Genomic DNA, 21,304 nt, shown 5'->3' on the forward strand with positions numbered 1-21,304 from the left:
GGAGGAAGCTTGAAGTTCTCCTCTAACAACTTGTTTTCAACCAAGGTCTGTGACTTGGATGAAACCAGCAGGCAAAAGGCAAGTGCAAAAGTGCAAAAGGCAAGGAGGCCCTCTCTCTCACGGCCATGCAAGTGCAGGGTCAGGTCCTCAGTGAGCATCTCTGGAGACTTCGTGTCAGACATGCCTCCTTGCTTCACCCTTGGCCAGCTGTTTTCAAGCTATGTTTAGAGATGGAGGTTCATTTCTTCTGCAAGGAAACGTTTCTGGCTGCCGGCCACGTACTTCATATTGAACCAATTCTTTCCCAGATACTACAATTTCAAGGCTGCAGAAACAGTTGTGTCCTGAGAATCAGGGAGCATCAGAGGCTTCAAAGGACCCTGGAGGGTTTTGAGAGACTGCCCAATTAATTCTTTAGGCTCTACACATAGCTACTTCCTACTAGGATTACGCAAGGCCTCACTCCTACAAGTTCCAGCGTTCACTCTGACTGGGGCTTCATCACTATGATAGAGAACAATGAGGAAGAAAATGTGCTTCCCCAGTCATTTCATGACCACAAAACGCCTTAGGAAGACTGGCCACCCCTGAGGCCTACCAAAATCGGGCAGGGAAATGTTGCTCCTTGGAGAATGACTGAGAAATGGAGCAGGAAAGATTTCAACAGGACTTACACAGGAATTCCTTAATTAGGAGAGTGATAAAACACAGGAGACCTTTAAGAGAGACTGTGAGCCCTTGAACTCTTGAGGGCTTTAGAAAAAGCATATAAAATCATCTCTCCTATTAGACACTCGCTGATCTTACTAGACAATTTTAATTCTATAGCTTAAAACTCTATTTTGCATGGTTAGCTACATGCATGGTGATGGTTAGGAAATATTATTAATTCCAGAAGAAACAACTACATTTAAAATATGTATATATATTTTTAATTTATGACTATATATACACACATACGGTTTTTATACAATGTGCAATATACTGTTTGCCTCATATTTTTTTAAGATCATGTTGCTGATAATATCTATTTCATACATTATTGGCTTTTATCTCTACTAAAAGTCCTACAGCTGAAATGTTCCATGGATCAACAGAGCACATATGGAAATGAAATACGTAGGTCTTGCATCTGTAATAGTTTTTGAAAGAAAGAGGTCATTTCTTCACTTGGTGCAGGCAGCTGGCACAAACAGAATTTTAAAAATCACTTTTTTTAATTAAAACTTTACAAATATGATTGTACCATAATTATAATGATGCCATGTATAACATTCCTTGATATGATATACATAAAATTAAAAATTAGTGTAATGTTTTAATTCAGTGCTCCCTTTCCACGAAGAGCTGACCACAATCCTTAAGAGAATCGTGTTCTTTTAACATCTTTCTCTTACTATTATCTGCTCCTCTTCCTGAATTTGCTTTTTCAGTAGTCACATTTGTTCATCTCCATGGAGTCATTTTTTCTTTTCTTCTTGCCCTTGTCCCATACTCAGTTGCCAAGAACTTTCATTGGTCTACCATCTCTTCCAGCCATCCTTTCTTTCCACTTCTCCTAAAATAGACTTTATTCTTTCTCACTTGGACTATTGCAGTAGCCTCCCATTCTCTAGCTGTCTTCATCTTCCATAAACCTTCTTTCAACCTTTTCTTCACACTCCAAAGGAGTATGACTTCTGATTATCTCAAAGATAGACTAATAAACCCCATTAAATAGCTTTCAAGTGCCTCCATGATCAAGTGCCTTCACATAACTCATTTTTCCAATCTTTATCTGTTCAGTAATTTGAACGCTCATTGTTTTTCCACCTCCATAACTTAATTCATGCTATTTCCTTCCATTGAAATGCTCTTACAAGTTCTGAGAAGGAAATGGCAACCCACTCCAGTATTCTTGCCTAGAGAATCCTGTGGACAGAGGAACCTGGAGGGCTGCCATCTATGGGGTCGCACAGAGTCGGATACGACTGAAGTGACTTAGCATGCATGCGTGCATTGGAGAAGGAACTGGGCTTCCTAGGTGGCGCAATTGGTAAAGAATCCGCCTGTCAATGCAGGAGACACAAGAGACGTGGGTTCGATCTCTGGATCAGGAAGACCCCCTGGAGTAGGAAATGGCAACCCACTCCAGTATTCTTGCCTGGAGAATCCCGTGGAGAGAGAAGCCTGGCAGGCTACAGGCCATGGCATTGCAAAGAGTCGGACACGACTGAGCATACACATGCAATGCATTGGAGAAGGAACTGGCAACCCACTCCAGTGTTCTTGCCTGGAGAATCCCAGGGACGGGGGAGCCTGGTGGGCTGCTGGCTATGGGGTCGCACTGAGTCGGACACGACTGAAGCGACTTAGCAGCAGCAGCAGCACAAGTTCTGAATGATTATCAAGTCATAGCTAAAATGTCAATTCTTCCATGTAGCTTTCCTCAATCATACTAGACAGAAGTCCTCTAAACACAAAACTATTTCTATACATTTTTATGAAATAGATATTATATAACCTGTGTTCCTTTTAAAGCACATTAATGAAAAAATCCCTGCTTTATTTTCTCACATGATAAAATAGCAATATGTCTTCTTCACAATTAGATAATCAGTGAATAGGAATGAATGTATGTATAGCAGGTCCTTAGATTTTTTATAATTCTGTTTTCTCCTTGTTTCTCTAAATATTGGCATAACCACTATACCATTTATTCAACTGTGTAAATACTCATGGACTGCTCATTTCCTTTGGTCCTACCCAAGTTAATCACTCTATTCTCAAAAGAACACTAAGGAAGCAAAATCTGCCACATCATTCTCAGCACCCTCTACCAGCCCCAGAAGCTCATCTGCTCAGTAAAAAAAAAAATAAATCAGAGCAAAGTGTCAATGGCAACTGTTCTTAAAGTCCACTAATTCAAAAGTTTATAAATGGATGCTTTTTTCTGAATGGAATTCTATGATTTAGAAAGTGAAGTAGGATTTCATTCATTTTTTTTTCAAAAAGCACTTAGTCTTCCACAGATCCAAAATTCCCCACAAAAGCCTTATCTTACACTTTTACTTAAATTTTATCAGATTTTAAAACAAATATTATACTTTGTAAACATTTAAGCTATTTATTTATACAAAGAATATAAACATATTTAAATACACCCCCAAAACTTAAAGAGACTGCATTACTATTTACCTGAATTAACTAAGATAAGTGAGAGAACAAAAGTAAAGACTATTAATGGATAGCATTTAAGGAAATAGCATCAAAAATAAGTGTCAAGAAAAAAAAACTTTCAAGATGTTGTAACAGAGATATTATAATGACTTATTGAATATGAAGGAACAGGTGTTTTTATAGAGGCATTGAAATTACTTGCATATCAGATGTTGTTATATTATTTGAGGAATATTTGTCAATTGGCTGTTTTCTTTTAATGACATTAGATATAACAAGTACCATTTATCTAGATATTGTTCATAATATAAACATTTCTAATATATAATTTTTTCTTGGAAAACCCTTCTACTTAGAAGAAAATATTCTGTGAAGTTTTTATTTTTCAATTTCAAAGTGATTTAATACTAAAGTTACACCCAAATGAATCCAGAATAGCTGACTTTATAGTCAAATTATTCTCCTGCAGAGATTGTATTGAAAATCATAGCTTTCCTCTTTTATAGGTGGTATCTCGTAAGTTAACAAAGGGAGCAAGAAATGATAACCTATGATACATAACCTATGATACATAAACCAATGAAAACCAGCTTGAACAGAATGAGACTTCATTCATTTCTATAACTGAAAAATTCAAGGCACAGCTGACTTCTGCCATGATCAGCCTCAGGGTTCATACAGAGTCATTTGGGTGCATTTTCTCTCCATCTCTCACATCCAACTTCTGCAGTGTTGACTTCAGTTTCTTCCCCATCTATTGTTGAAATAACTCCAGTAGGGGCCCACTTCACTACTCCTCTCTGTCTCAGAAACTCTAGTTATTCTCCTGGCATCTCCTTTGCTATGTTGGGTCACATCCTCACTCCTGAACCACGAGCTATGTTCCCAAGAGAATCTGAGGGTCTCGTTGGTCAGGTCAGATCTGAATCATATGCTTCAGAAAGATCTACCAAAATCACAGGAACTTATGGGGAAGGGAGACATTGCCCACTTAAATGGAAGTAGAATAAGTGGGTGATGGGAAGTTCAGAAAGCAACACAAAACCTACTATGAGTTAAAAGAACATAATCTTGTTAATCAGGGACTCTAGAAGCAATGGCAGTTCAATAGTCTTGGCTCTATAGCTTTGGACAAGTCATCACCTGCTCTCTTCTGGATCACTGCTTTAGCCTCCTGAAAGTGTGTGTTGGTCGTTCAGTTATGTCTGACTCTTTGTGATCCCATGGACTGCAGCCTGCCAGGCTCCTCTGTCCGTGGAATTCTCTAGGCAAGAATACGGGAGTGGGTAGCCATGCCCTTCTCCAAGGGATCTTCCCAATCCAGGGATCAAACCTGGGTCTCCCACACTCCAGGCAGATTCTTCACCGTCTAAGCCACCAGGGAAGCCCTTGTATGTGGCTTCAGTTCCTTTTATACACTACTCCTTGGATGAGGTCCAGACAAACCTCTACATAATCAGCCTCTGGTTACTTCTCTAGCCGCTTCTCAAATTTCTCTCCCTGTCACCCTCTGAGCTCCAAACACCCAGGATCCTTGTTAATTCCACAAGCATGCCCTGGCCTCCAGGTGGCAGGGCCTTTGCACATTCTTTACCCATTGCCTAGATCTTTCTTCTTTCTTTCTGCTTAGTGAACCCCTACTAACCTTCAGATATTAATTCAAACATAATTTCTATAAGGACATTTTACTAATACCATCCTAATTATAAGGTGTCAAGTTCCCTTATACTGCACCCTCATGAAATATATTATTTAACAATACTAACTACAGTTTTTATCTTATATATATTTGTATAAGTTGATTAGTTAATATCTTTCTTCCCCACTAAAGTATAAGCTCCATGAAGAAAATATTAATATTATATGTGCTTGTTGCTGTATCCCTGTACCTACCATACAGTCAATACTCAATAAATAGTAGAAGGAATAAATAAAGATACTTTATGAAAATGTGTCTCAATTTCTCATCCCTAATGTAATGGAGTTGAACTAAGAGATCTTAAACCATCAATTTTGGCTCTTAAAATTGTTGATCTCAATTAAACACTACAAATGCTTCATATTATGGGTGAATAAAAATCTAAATAAAACCTCAGAAGAAACTTAAATAAAACAATAAAACAACAAAAAAATAAAAACTTAAATAAAAATGGTTATTTAGCCAATGTTTGTTATAGAGGAAAGGCCAAAAAATATCCCTTAAATTAGTAAAATATTACCATTCAAGTTATAATGATCAATTCTCCATTTTCATTGATTTTAGATTAAAATTTCATTGATTTTAGACACATTCTCCACCTTCAATTCAAACCATTTAAGTCAGTGTGAAAATCACTATACAAATGAGGCTTAACACCACTGAACTTCTTTGGGAATAGTAGGGTCAAGATTATATTATGAGGCAGGTAAAATCTGTCCTCTTTACCATTTCTTTTGTTTTCCATTTCTCTCATTTCGGGGTCATGCACACCTGACTACCCACGACAAAACACTCAATGTCTTCTTTCTCTCCATTGGCTAGCCCTATATTAGAGACACCCTGTCCTGCCAAACTGGACCTGAGTAAATACCCCTACATGCACACTATGAATCTCCACCTCTACTTCTCCATTAAAACTTACTTCCCTTTTCTTCTATGTCTTCACGGCACTGATCTTTACTAGGTGTCAATGGTTGTAAGAGGTTATTAACAAGAAAACTCATCCATTCTAATGTGTTATATGGTTAATTAATGTTACCTCCCTCAAGATAATAAGGCATATGTCCCCTTAAAGGCTTTTAAGAATGACAGTAATGGTGGACATTTCAGGCACCACTGCAGACTGATGAGGGAGATGGATTTTAAAGCATGGGGGGCCTCCCGTGGATCCTCAAATTATTCCATGCAGGCAGCTGCAGACTCTGCCCATGAGTAAGCCAGTCTCTCTCTGGAGGACTTTATAAACAGCATGACTTTCACTGTTTGACAGGGTTGAAGCATCATTCTCTCTGAAAATAACCTCTTTTAAGGTGTCATCTGTTTACAAAGCTGTGGTTTAGATGTTCTCGAGCATAGGACAGCTAACCCTCACTCTGAGATTGAACAGGTCAGCCTGCCTTAGGAGACAGGTGAATTTGGAGGTGCCTTTGAGCAGTCAATTGATTTACTTATCATTTTCACTTTGGATTCCAATTCAAGCATACACCCTGATAGAAAGGAAAGAGAATGCTGAAGTCCCATGGCGTGCCCTGCTCTCCCAGAACGTGATTCCACCCCTCCTCCACAGTCTGTGAATCTCCTGTTGATATCAGGGGGAGTCACCACGTGCAGAGAGAAGAGACACACGCCAGGAGAGGGAAGCCCATTATGTAGCTGAGAGCTAATTTTGCTTAATCTTCTTGATCTCCATAAAGAGCATTCTGAGGCCCACAGGATTTAAACCAAAAAAGATAAAGATGAAGAGGGACTGCTCAAGCAGAGCCAATGTAATACTTATTTATTAATGTCGTCCATCACAATGTGTTTAGATGCCTAACCAAATTTAAAACTATCTGATTGACAACAGAGGAGGAAAACCGATTGCTGTATCCAGGCAGTACAGGCTCATTCCATCCCTATGTATGTACATTTGGACAATGAACTGAAACGGTATAAGTACTACATTAAACACTTATGCTTCCATTTAAATGTTTTTAAAAGATAACTAAAAATATAAATGCGTGACCCTGGGTTTATTCTTACATAGAAATCTCATCTTAAGGGAGAATCTTTCCATACTTAATAGAAATTAATAGTGTTAATATTAAAGGAGCCTTATTTTTCACTTAAACTTCTTCTGGGGAGAGGTGGGGAGGGGGGGCGCTGTCCAAAAAGAGCAGGGGGAGTGGATTCTCACAGTTTAAGAGACAAGCTTCTACAGTAGATCATTGAATCCAATCAGAATTAGAAAATACCTTAAAAGCCTCCAGCTCAAGCAAGAGGTAGTGTATTTCACCTCGAATTCTTCCAGTGATGGAAGAACTCATCACCTCTCAGGCATCTCATCATAGCTTTGGATAGTTTGCCATATTATGTCTCTCCATTGTAATATTTGGAAATCTATGCCCTTATAATTTTCTCTTGTTGGTCCTACACTGCCTCTCTGAGCCAACTGCATAGAATGAATGTAATGTTTCTGAGTATGGGCCTCCAAATATTGAGAGGTAGTTTCCTTTGAATTCTTTGTTGGCTCAGTCTGCAGGTTTATAATTAAAATAAATACTACTACTGAAGGTTCTCCAAACTTCCTGAAGCCTTCCTCTTTTCAGAGATGTATGTCATTAAGTCAGATTTATCTTTTCTCTGGATTTTTAAAATTTGTCCTCTCTCATTTGGATGGTTAGCTAACCTGTAAGATTTTCTACATGTTTGGGTTGTCTACAACAATTTTCTGTTCAGTTCAGTCGCTCAGTCGTGTTTGACTCCTTGCAACCCCATGGACTGCAGCACGCCAGGCTCCCCTGTACATCACCAACTCCCAGAGCTTACAACAATTTTGGATATTGTAAATTTAAAAGGCATTTATTTGAAGAGGAGGGCAATCATCCATAGTACCTTCCTTGACATTGATACGCATAGGGGTTGAAAAGGCCTGAATAAATAAATGAATGAATGAAGATTCCTTATATTCTTATACTCATAGAGGGCTTGATACTTTACAAATGAATTAGATCTATTATTCAAATGTCACTATACACAAGAGGTCAGTGCAAAAAGTATTATTATCCTTATCTTATAAAAATGAGAGAATATGCAAATTAAAAGTAAGTGCATTTTGAAAAAAAGCCTTTTACTGGGACAAAAACAATTCTAAACTTACTAATTCCTATGCTACTATAACATACATTCACAGGCTCTCAAAAGAACCAGATTTCTAAAAAACATCTTTGCATTATAGAAAAGCCACTAATTTTTACAGTGCATTTTTATTTTAATATAACACATTTCTTGGCCAAAATATTTTTCCTGATGTAATGAAAAAGCTACAATAGCAAACTATCCTTTCAATAAGACAACTTATTTTTTCTTAAATCTCAAAAATCTTGACAATTAACATCTATAACAAGAAATCATTCTTTTTAAATGAGACATGTTGAGGAAGAAAAATTCAATTTTATTAACCTATTAAAAAAATATGTATTGAACTTCTATTGTGCTGAGGGTAACTGAAGAATAATAAAGAAGGTCCCAAAGCAGGGACCATAGAGGAGGATGACTCAAGGAATACCAGCATGTGAAATTAGGAGATACATGTGTGCTAAGGGGATAAAATTTAGCAGTGGAAGCTTTCTAGGGACATCTTAAAGGAATTATAATTAGAGGGTAGAGGCAAAATACATTCCAGACAATCTGTATGCATTGGTTGACCTTAGATAAACCATGTAGAGAATTCAGTATGACTGCGCTTCCTTCACTTTCCATTTCACGTCTGTTTCAAGTAAGTAACCTTGTTTGTATCTGACTCTGTTGCCTGAGGTCCCAGGGTGGAAGACAGCAGAGCAAAGTACACTTATTCCACAGTGACAGAGACCTTCATTACTGCTGCCAGAAGATTTAGAAACTTCTGCTGATGTATGCACCAGATATGAGCTTCTTGTCTCACCAGAAACCTACAGAGTCCACTGCAAGCATTTCTGGAGGAATGCTCAGGAATGCCCAGAAGTTCTCTCTTGCTTCCAGTTGTCCCCTTGACCAAAATAAGGAGAATCCCCTCTCCCAACTGCTCAGACACAAAGAAAACCATCTTCAGCCACCTATGTCCATCCAGTCACTCCTGCAATTAAACAGTCCCTGTGAGGTTTGCTATGAGGCTTGTCAGGGCCTTCTACCACTTATTCATTCTTTGTCTTACTAAAAATGGTAAACTGGTGAACTATTTTTTAGCTCTCACTTCCTGCCTAACGATCCCAAATTCTTTAACCTTTAGTCAGCATACTTATCTTACAATTGTTTGAGTCTATTCATATTTTTCCCTCTATCGCCATATTTTTCTGACACTCTGACTGGAAAGTCAAACTGTGCCCCTGTATTCCCTTCAAATCCCTACAAGAACTATTTATTCATGATGAATTGGGTTTTTTCAATTTTTACAAACAAAAGGATTTCCATAGCTTCCCCAACACTCCACAAATATTTCATGAGAAAGGCATGCTAAATGAGGCTCTCGTTCTGGTAAACAATGGCCTGGTGTATGCGACATCAAAGCATTTTCAGACTGATAAAATTTGTTAGATACTTAAGGCATGGTGGGCTGATTATTGCAGATATAGGCCAGCAGGGAGGCAATTTGAGGCTTAATTACAGATCTCCTGTATATATTGCATGTTGCTAGACAAGCTAACAAGCCTCATGTAACAATTGAGCATGTAAAAAAAAAAAATTGTGATCTTGACACCCCTCCTAGAACTGTTACGAGTACCATCCTCATGAATCGCATGTGAACAGCTATATAAAAGAATGGAAATATATTTAGATGAAATAAAAGTCACTTCAAATTTAGAAAATTCAAAAAATAAGCTCTGAATATGGCTCAATCTTCATATTTAAGCTCCAATATCATATAGTTCTAAGATGGACTATATGATGCAAATGATCTACTCAAAGATTATTTAAAACTATGAGATCATGATTTGCTATATTTTGGCAGCCTGCTTCCTCATTCTCAACTTGGTTCCACTCAGATTCAAAAGGATGGGCCGCAGACCCTGAGAGACTCTCTGAAACTCCCAAGCGGATGAAGCCCCATCTTGCAAGGTCTTTGAGTAGCATCCTTCCCATGGGACCTGATGTCTAGAGCACAGTCTCCTCTCTCTTTCCAGGGTTCCCTTTGCTCTCATCACATTTGCTCCAGTCTTTACTTAGCCCCTGACTGCAGATGCTCCCATTCTATCCCAGGGACCCTCCGTGGACCTCTGGGATCTATTTTCCTTTAGGCACTGTCTTTTAATGAATCTCTATATTCTATACCAGAAAGATGTAATTTTCAAAACACTTGCTCTAAGGGAGAATCTCTAAAAATCTTCTGAAGAGTTGATGTCTGTCCCTACTCACCCTGATAGTAGCCTCTCAATTTATTAGGTCCTGGGTAAAGAACATTTAGAAACCAAAGCACAATGCTAATAACTGTGAGGTCACTTAATGGATATAAATGTTTCACGAAAGTGTTGCATAAGAAGGGGCGAATTAAGTAGATGTGCGAATCAGGAGGAGGAGAAAGAGTAATTCTGTTTAATAAGATGTTTCCAGCATTATCTTACTAATTTGCTGAGGAGCAGGTATGGGCCGTACAGCACTTACAAAGTAATTAGAAATCCTTGATAATTGTTTTTTTAATTAACAACGAAATTTGAAAAAAAAAAAAAAAGCCTGTTACCCATTCCCACTTCTCTTCTGGATTAATTGTGCTAGATTCAGGAAAGGCAATTTATGCACAAGAGATTTTTCCATTCCAAATTACCCGGTGAAGAGTTGCAGATTGGACACTCTTGTGTAATTTACGAAGGCAGGGAGGGCCCCTTTATTTCCCCTCCTTTTAATGTTCCAAGAAAACCTGCTGACCACCTCTGACAAACTTTTGCTCCCTTATTAGGGGAGAGAAGATCTCACTACAGACAGTTGCTTTACCCTCACCATTTAATTCCACATCCCATCCTCAATTACTGAAGGTCACTGAGTCACATTAGGCCAACAAAGCAAATGCTGATCATCAGCCATGATGACAAGGCCATCAGCATAGATATAATGAGACCTGCAAGGTCTACAGAAACAAATAAGAATATTGCTGAGATAAATCCAGACCCTTCATACTGCAAGCAAGTGACTGATTACTTAGATAGCTAGAACTGACCTCCCCCCACAAGTGTTCAGGCTTCTGTTTCACTTCATATCAGCCACTCCTCCCATATCACTAGAAGTTGAGATCAAATATCGCTCCCAATGAAGGAAAACATGCTGATGAGAGTTACACTGAAACTGCTTCCCTCTTCTCCATCAGAACCTTACCAAACTTTGAAGCTGACTGCTAAAAGTCATTTACTGGGCAGTGTTCTTCTCTGAGAATTTTACCAGCTCTTCGACTTGACAGTACTTGGGTCAGTTTTTATCTTGTGTATTCTAGCATGAAAAAGGATGCCATTTTTCTTTCATTCTATTTTATGCCTAGGAATTGAGACTGTGTTTTGAGGTGGGGTAAAGAGTGCAAGGGACTTCCCAGGTGGCGCTAGTGGTAAAGAATTCTCCTGCCAATGCAGGAGATTCAAGAGATATGGGTTCGATCCCTGGGTCAGGGAGATCCCCTGGAGAAGGGCGTGGCAACCCACTCCCGTATTCTTGCCTAGAGAATCCCATGGACAGAAGAGCCTGGCAGGCTACAGCCTATGGGGCAGAAAAGAGTCAGACATGACTGAAGCGACTTAACATGCATGCAAAGAGTATAAAAAATATCCCAACCTGATGCATACATTAAAAAAGACAATTTGGGGAAATTTTAAACGCCCTACGTGTATCACTTCTTGCCTCTTTCATGGCCACTGAATGAGATGGAAGGCATACTATCACACTGGCAACCAGTGACTCACAAAATAAAAATATATTTATTTAACTAGTTGACCATACATTTGACCTATTTGACCAAGGCTACTGTCTGTGGTCCTAACATATTAATAAAAGTGTCATTTTTCACCTTCAAAAGTATCCCAATTTTGACAATAAATTATATGGTGAGCCTGTTTATAATGAAGTTAGAAGAAAGAAGCCTTAAAATGCCCTACTGAGTCAATATGAAACTTCTTCTGGCACTCAAAGAGAAAATACTTCAAGGACCAGGGTCTGGTGATACTTGTTTTTCCAAGATTTTTGCCATTAAAGATCAAATTTTTATAACTTATAATTAGATGTAAAACTCATTCCCTGTGAGAAAGGATAGACAGTGAATATTCAATGGGACAAAAATCAAGAGATTCAACATATTACGAGACACCTCATCTCTTTATACGCATGTTCAAAGATTCAAAAGACTTGGTTAAATGTCTCACATTCATTTATTCATTCAACAGATATTTAGTGAGTATAAGAGACTGTGCTAAGTGCTGTGAGGCATATAAATCAAAGCAGACATGGACACCACATTCACAGATACCGCAGTCTAGGAAAGAAGATGAGAAATGTGTACTCTGTGTCCACGAGGAGGGAAGCCATGCAGTACTAAGTGAGCTCAGTGGAAGGGGAGATGATATTCTTATTAGAGGGTGTGAGATCTATACTGGTCTAACCATCCTGAAAGCGTTAGCGTTAGGCATTCCGTCGTGTCTGATTCTTATATGACCCCACGGACTGTAGCCCACCAGGCTCCTCTGTCTGTGGGGTTCTCCAGGCAAGAATACTGGAGTGGATTGCCATTCCCTTCTCCAGAGGATCTTCCTGACCCAGAAATGGAACCCAGGTCTCCTGCATTGCAGGCAGATTCTTTAACATCTGAGCCACCAGGGCTGTTAGCTAACCCTCCTGTCTGTTAAGATTTTGAGATACTTCCAAATTCTCCACTTAGGCTATAACTCACCTATAATGCCCACATACATGTCTTAGCAGCAAGTAAAAGAGTCTAAGAGCATTGCTGCTTAGGAGAAGTGGAGCCCAAAAACCTGCTGAGTAGATGGAGGTGGCTTCCAGGGCAGTGGTGAGGGTGGAGGTTGGAAAGATAAAGGACCGGTCCACTGCCCAGAACAGTCCAGTACCAGGCCTGCTGGGCCTGGTCAATATTATCAGCAGGGGCCTGGGGCTGGGCTCTCTCCAAAAAGTCATGTGAGAAATTCTAGTTTTCAGATGCATACCTAGGCAGGAAGCATGCTGGCCTCCCCAGCTGCAACAATATGTCAGGCTCCAGACGGAGCTGACTATGTCATTTGTTCCCTGTAGAAACACATTCACAAAAATTACAATATAGTATCATTCTCTTGATTCTTACCAAGGGTCACTATAAGAAATGGCCATATGAATACATTTTCTTCATCTTCTCTAAAGGCCACCATTAAAGATATTTTCTTTTATTACAGCAATCCAGGATTAGACTCCTGCTAGAGTTTATTTCCGGGAACATTTTCTTCTTACCAACTAGTATATACTCTTTTATTAGAAAATGAATACTACATGATTCATGAAATTTCTTTATTGGCCTTCGTGACCCACACAGGAACTAAATTTAATGTGTAATTGTAGGAACTATCCTTAGCTTATGTTTCAGATCCAATAATCTCCTCTATTCCTTTATACAGTCCTTTGTACTTAGTCTTATTTTAATGTTTTATTGTTTCTGTGTAATATACATCAAATCTTTATAAAATAAGCAACATACACCAAGTATCAGATATTTGTATATCACATATATATGTATAATAGTAAATATCTTGAAAACTTAGGATTTTTCTGACAGTACGAAACTGTTATTCACCTTAACTATAACTCCCTTATGGATCATCTCATACAATTCCGCCATTTCTTGAGTACCCATCACAATTCTTGGCACATATTTGTTGACTAGTAGAATCGAAATTGAGTACCACATTGAGAGAGTATTATATTATAATAAATATTTGTACTGGGGGTAAAATGCCATCATAATGATGTCAAAACCCTTTCATTTTCTGAACTAAATGTACAACAAACATTGCTGAAAGGAAATTAATCATCTATGACCAAGAAATATGCTTTGATTATTTGGATATTTCAAGTAATATCCAAATAATAATTTGGATATTATCAAATTTAACATTTGACATAGCAGGGATTTTAACTGGAATGTAACTTGGAAAATCCTGTCTGCAAAACTCCCCACTCAGACAAAGAAGGCCCCGTATATCTGCATCCTAAGAAGCCCACTCATTTTCAGTTTCTGGGGTTGAGGTCCCCCTCTGGAACTATAGCAAATTAGGAGGTGTGTGATTCTTGGAGCTTTGTCTCTTACATTAATAAAGGCTAATCGTGTTTAAACATGTTAGCACAGCAAGCCCAGGGACGTGGGATAGGATGCCCGCTTTAAAGTGGAATTAGTAGTGTGAAAGAAGCTATGTGAAAAATCGTGGAGAGAAATTGATTGAAAATGAAAATGAGGTATCTTTTGAAGGAGATGGCCTAGAAGTCTGACAGTGTGAACTGACAAAATAAGGTTAAAAATATAATCAGAAAAAGCTGGCCTCTGTGAGATCCAAATAACTCTTTTGCTACTCTCTACCGCATTACAAAGAGGAAAAATTGTACCTACCATAGGCATATTGTACCAAAGACAGCTTTCAGAAAGAAGTCCAGAGCAGGAAAGCCTCTGTGTACATGAAAACAAATGAAAAAAAAAAAAAAGAGAGAGAGATACTCTCTTTAAAACCAGTAAAATCTCTCTTTCTCTCTCTCTCTCTAAAACATGCATACACACACACATACAGTCTCTACCTTGCTTCCTCCATTTTTGAAACACCTGGCTTAAGGATATCTAAAGCTTTTTCATGTCACTGATGGGACCCCCTTCATCAGAGGGGCCTGCTCATCTCTGCCTCCCCTATGAGTTGTGAAGCTCAACTCCCTCTCCTGTTACTGCTTGTATAAAATGTTAATGTTTATAACTGTTCAACCACTAATCATGATGATGTTGCCTGCATCTATCCCTCATGGTTGCTTTGGAGACTTAAGGCATCACCTTGAGGTACCAGGCTTCCCTCATAGCTCAGTTGGTAAAGAAGCCGCCTGCAATGCAGGAGATCCTGGTTCAATTTCTGGGTCAGGAAGATCCCCTGGAGTAGGGACAGGCTACCCACTCCAGTATTCTTGGGCTTCCCTTGTGGCTCCGCTGGTAAAGAATCCGCCCACCAATGCAGGAGACCTGGGTTTGATCCCTGGGTTGGGAAGATCCCCTGGAGAAGGGAAAGGCTACCCACTCCAGTATTCTGGCCTGGAGAATCCCATGGACAGTACAGTCCAAGGGACCACAGAGAGTCGGACACGACTGAGCGACTTTCACTTGAGGTATCAGGTGCTCTACATTCATGGTGAATAAGATCCAGAAGGTGGAACCTACACATTTTACTTGAAACTCCTTTCTGAGAGGGAAGACACTCACACACAGGGTACACACAGTAAATCAGGTCTAATGAGCCGCAAAGTGCTTGTTAAGTGTCGTGACCAGTTCGCAAGCTGCACATTGAGCTTCAGGGCCTCAGGGTAAGTCGTCCTTACCAACAAGGAGTCAGGACCTCCGAGGGCCATATTCATTTTGTGCTAATTTCTTCATGCTAGGTATTATAGAATTTCTTTATTTAATTATAGTTCTTCTCATGTGATATGCTACTGAGATTAAACATTTGGGGCCATTAATATAAATTTACGTTATGGTACAACTATTTCACATAATTGTTAAAATCAATAATAATAATAATGTGGAGGAGGAGGAGAAAGAAAACATAATTTATTTCGTGCTTGCTATGTACTAAGAGCTTTAAGCACATTATCCATTGGGGCCTTACGCCAGTAAAGCCAGGATTGCTTTTGTCCCCATTTTGACTTCGATTGGATTGAGAGAAGGAGCTAAACTTTGTTCGCTTGTGACGTGGTGTGGCCCCGGAGAGCTAAGGCTGAGTTTATCAAAAAGCAAGCATTTTCAGGATATCAATGTCTCTTCTGTAACTCTCTTACCCTGAAAGCAAAATTCTGCAGAAGGGCTCTTACCCACCCAACGGACTTTAGTAATGCAGCTTGCTTGCTGCCTTTCATTTGGTTGATCATTTTAACAGAAAGGAAAAGATGATTAAATGATCAGGCAAGTCCTCTGTTGGTACAGACACTCATGTATTTAAGGATTCAATTTAAGGATGTCTGTGAAACTGTTAGATAGTGTCAAAATATTATATAAGTAATGCCGCCTCTCACGAGGGGCGTACTTCTTACTTGGAGGGTCTGCTTCCGAAACCATTATCCTAACCAGGGACAGAGCCCCCATGCCCCCAGAGGCTAGATCACTAACAGGGTGATCTGGGGATTGAGCGAAAGGGAAGGGCTTGTCGTGGTTTCTCTTCATCCCCTCTCCCCTTATCTATGAGCAGTTGACAAGCGGAATAGCTGGCGTGGGTGAGTTGATCAGTAGGAGTGCGTGGGGGAGGCGAAGGCAGACAGCTCTCCCAAATTAGCCTGCTGCCAGTCGTGGTTCGCTGGCACTTTGACACCGACGTGAGGACGTGGAGCTTTATTGCAGTGGCACTTTGGCAGGATACCATTTCACAAGGAACTTCCAGCTCAGAGAGGGAGAACAGGCCTGTTATTACTGGATGCTTTAAATTCATGGGCCTTGCAAATGGAGAGATGTGTTTGTCAAGAAGTCCACATTTAAAGAAATACTTGATGTAGATTTTTGTGTGTGGGTGAAACTCACTTAACCCTCGGAGGGCTCACATTTCAGCTGAGAGAGAGCAGTGGTTAGCTGAATTCTACAGAAGGAATGAGAAGGCTTATAAATTAGCCTCTAAAAGCCAAATTTGCTCAAGAATGCACAGTGGTAATAAACATTTATAAATGCCAAAAAATAAAGCATTTAGTGAGAAGGCTGATGTTAGATTGTGCCTATTTGTCATAGGATTTCACTGGAAGCCTTTAAGTAAATTCCTCTGGTTCCAAGGGATAATTTGTACGTTGACACAAGTGCTGTGATGTGTTGCAGATGCCGGAAGTGCTCTAACGCTACGAGTGTGAGCAAGACCAGCAGTACAGCCCTGACACACTTGAGCTGTAAGCAGATAACGAAGCTCCATGGGGCACAAAGTGTGAAGGTTAAACCTGGGGATGGAAAGCGAGGAGACCGATTCACGTGAATAAAGTGAGAAATTGGTCTCCCTGCTCTAGTCAAAGCCTTTGAAAGTGTGTGTGTGTGTGAGTGTGTGTGTGTGTGTGTGTGTGTGTGTGAGTGTGTGTGTACTCAGTTATGTCTGACTCTTTGTGACCCCATGGACTCTAGCCCACCAGGCTCCTCAATCCATGGGACTTCCCAGGCAAGAATACTGGAGAGGCTGCCATTTCCTTCTCCAGGGGATCTTCTCGAGCCAGGATGTGGATCCTTTATCACTGCGCCACCTGGGAAGCCCATGCATAGTTAACCCCAAACATATTTTAATGATGACTTTTATGAAACCAAACTTAGCCCCAGGATGCCACAGTCAATTCACGAGAGTATGTTTTAAATTTTTCAGGGAAACCAAGAGATATTTTCTGAGAGATATACAAACTACCTGCTTGAGGCAGTTCTCAGTTTCAATGTTAGAGTGTGTTAGATTCATTCTGATGATGTCGTGTCTTTGTGAAACTGAGGATCCAGTAATTGCTATGAGCAAGTATCACATGAAAGTCAACACAGAATGTGGGACAGGAGCTGAGGCTAATAATGTCTAATCTAATTTCAAAGTTTGAGAAGTTGCACAGTCCAATATGCAAATGTATCTCAATTGTATGTTATATTAGATAAAAATGAACTGAAATTATGCTCTTTTTTTCCAATTTATGTGTGGCTTTTAAATGACCACTATGTTGTTAGGACATAAATACTTACTAAATTGTTTGGACCCAACCACTTAATGCAACAGTTGTATTATTTCTTTGGGCTGCGGAATACTATGAGGAAAAACTGCTGAGATGCTAAGAGCACTGTAAATGGAAAAAGTTTGGAAACCTCTGATGTAAAGTTTTCGCAGCTCTTTCTCCTCCATCCCCCCCTTTCTTTCTCATGCACATAGGTAATATATGTTTAAAGGAATTTGTCCTTCTTCCATCAATAGATAATTGTTAACAGACATTATTGAGTATCAAATACATGCTAGGCACTGAGTTACTTGTTTAGGTGCTCACGCATGTCCGGCTCTTGTGTGACCTCATGGACTGTAGCCTGCCAGGCTCCTCTGTCCGTGGGATTCTCCAGGCAAGAATACTGGAATGGGTTGCCATTTCCTTCTCTAGGGGATCTTCCGGACCCAGGGATCGAACCCATGTCTCCTGTGTCTCCTGCCACTGGCAGGCAGATTCTTTTACCACTGAGTCAGAGGCTAGGTATACAGTGTGAGTAGAACCAATAGTCTCTGCTATCATGAAACATAAGCTTTTGAGAGACACAAGCAGCTGATGAACAAGTTAACAAACAAATGAAAAATACAAAGTGCTCTAAACAAAATGAGTTATTCCTTACCAGCAGGGGCTCCCTTTCCCACTCACCAGGCTACAGAATTACACTTGGCTTCCCTCCAAAATCCCCAAGAGCTTCTTAAACCTCACATGCCCACCTGCCCACACTCCTGAGGAGTCAGCCACATCATTATTAGTGCTCAGTATCAGCAGCAGCATGAACATGAAGGCTGATGAGAAAGGGTTCTGGGCAGTCACATCATCTTGGGGAGAAGGGACAGAGGTGTGTGTGATGGACTTTGGAAAAGGCAAGAAGAAAAGCAAAGAGGACTATCCTCATGAGAGCCCCAGCCCCAGGCAGGACCCCTGTGACTAGCATGATACCCTGAGAAGCCAGTAGTCCCAGAACATGCTGCTTTCCGCCAGCTGCTCCTGCCAGCAGAGGAAGAGGAGGGAGAGTTGGGAGGATGCCACTGAAAAGAAACAGGGCAGCTGTGGCATTTGGCCTGAATGAAGTACTGTGTGTCATTGATGCTCAGAGAAATAAAATGGTGCTCGGAGAATCTCCTCCCCAATGCACACTTTGCTTGTTCTCCTTCCTCATTCTGTCAGAAAAGATGCCTGACAGAATGTGATCCTGCCAACACACCCTTGAACTCATGAAGAGTTACCAGCAATGTCCTTGGTCTCAGGCATAGGTGTATCTACACACCCCTCAAGGAAACCCCTCAAAATTTCAAGCAGCAAAGGGAATTTTGACTAGAACCAAATTCCCTTGTGAGAGTTGGATCATAAAGAAAGCTGAGCACCAGAGAATTGACGTTTTTGAACTGTGGCGTGGAAGAAGACTCTTGAGAGTCCCTTGGACTGCAAGGAGACCCAACCAGTCACTCCTAAAGGAAATCAGTCCTGACTGTTCACTGGAAGGACTGATGCTGAAGATGAAGTTCCAATACTTTGGCCACCTGATGCAAAGAACTGACTCCTTGGAAAAGACACTGATGCTGGGAAAGATTGAAGGCAGGAGAAGAAGGGGACGACAGAGGATGAGACGGTTGGATGGCATCACCAACTTGACGGACGTCAGTTTGAGCAAGCTCTGGGAGCTGGTGATGGACAGGGAGGCCTGCCGTGCTGCAGTCCATGCAGTGGCAAAGAGTCGAATACAACTGAGTGACTGAACTGAACTGAAACGCCTTACCTCTATACATGCATCCTTACTCAGAAAACATTGCAATTTATGTGAGAGAATTAGTGCCAGAACAAACAAGCTGTGAGAGAAGCAAATGGCAACACTGCCTCACCAAATAGAGTGAAGTTTCAGGACTAAGGGGCTTCCCTGCTGGCTCAAACTGTAAAGCATCTGCCTGTAATGCAGGAGACATGAGTTCGATCCCTGGGTCAGGAAGTTCCCCCAGGGAAGGAAATGGCAACCCACTCCAGTATTCTTGCCTGGAGAATTTCATGGACAGAGGAGCCTGGCAGGGCTACAGTCCATGGTCTCACAAAGGGTCGGACACAACTGAGCAACTAACACTTTCACTTTCAGGTCTAGAGTACCTGTCTTCCTTTTTAGGTTTGTCTGATTCCAGGGATACTTGGAGAAGTCAGTCATTCAGTGCCATCAAAGGAAGGACAGTACGTTCTAAGTTACAATTTAGAGTCTATCAAGGATTTCTTTTTTTCTTGAGACTCCCCTTAAGAGAGGAACCAAGGTAAATGAAATTATTTCCTGCCTGTGTTTAGCAAATGAGGGTTGTAGATTATCCCAGGCCATTGCACTCTGAGCTGTGCAACTCACAACATGCTTTCTCAGCAAGAGACTAGAGCAATTTGTCTTCTGTGGGCGAAAAAGTAGAAATGGAAGGAAGAGAGGCAGGATGAGGGAATTTGAGAGGCGGTGTGATATTCAGCTACCTCAAGAGGTAGAGACAATGTTGCTTGTTGTTTCTGCTCTGCCTCAAGCATAGCTGTCATTATGAAGCAATTTGCTCATGAACCTTCTGGGTAGGAGTTGGGCTTATTCCCTCATGGACTGGTGGTGTGGGATAAAGTTGGCCACGTCTCTGCTGTTAGGTATTCTCAACTGCGGGGGAATCGTCTACAGAGGCTTTTTTTTTTTTTTTTCATCTGAATCAGAATATTCCTGCATCAGGAAATCAGGCTTTCAAAAGGAAAAGGGTAACATTAACCTTGAAGGGTTGTGTTTTTGTTTGTTTTTTTTTTTAAGAGAGAAAAGAGTGAAGCTTTGAAAAAGCATTCTCATGCTACTCAGAACCATTTAGTGCTTAATTGTATACTGTTTTGTTTTTTCCTCTGCTAGAATTGCTGAAGGCTGGGGCTGGCCACGACTTTAGCCCTCATCTAGTCCAAACCCCTAATTGTAAGGATTTTAAAGAGAACACTATAGAAGAGTTTCTTTTTTAGCAGAGAAAATATCAGGAGCCAGATCCTCAGATTCCTGGACTGCTGTTTGACCCATTCGGCCTGTCTCAGATGTTCTAGAAGACAGGAAATTTGAGATTGCAAACATGATTTTATCTTCGTAACAATGTACAAGTATTTACTTCCAGGGAATTTTCAGATTTCCTTTTCTTGATTTCTCTTATATGTCTAAGAAGAAGTTTTAAGAACAAGACAAAAAATAGTATAAAGACTATGGCTAGTTTTCTCTTCAAAACTTAGTCCCAACAATAGCTAACATTATTTAATACTCTTTCTATTCTATATACCAGGGATGAACAGGCAGGCAAAAATACAGACAATCCCTCTGTGATCAAAGAGCTTCTAACTTAGCAGAGGAGAAATACTCCTCCATTTAACTGAGTCTTTTCTATGTGCCCAGACATACTGAAAGAGCTGTAAAGGCATTTTCTCATTAACCCAACAAAACACTGCAAAGTGAGCATTAGTTCCTTTGTTGGCATCATTCCATCCTATAGATGAGAAAACCAAGGCACCATGACTTAAGGTCTGCAGGGTCTGGCC

The sequence above is a fragment of the Cervus elaphus genome, chromosome 9 (assembly GCF_910594005.1).
Source record: "Cervus elaphus chromosome 9, mCerEla1.1, whole genome shotgun sequence".
Classification (NCBI taxonomy): Eukaryota; Metazoa; Chordata; class Mammalia; order Artiodactyla; family Cervidae; genus Cervus; species Cervus elaphus.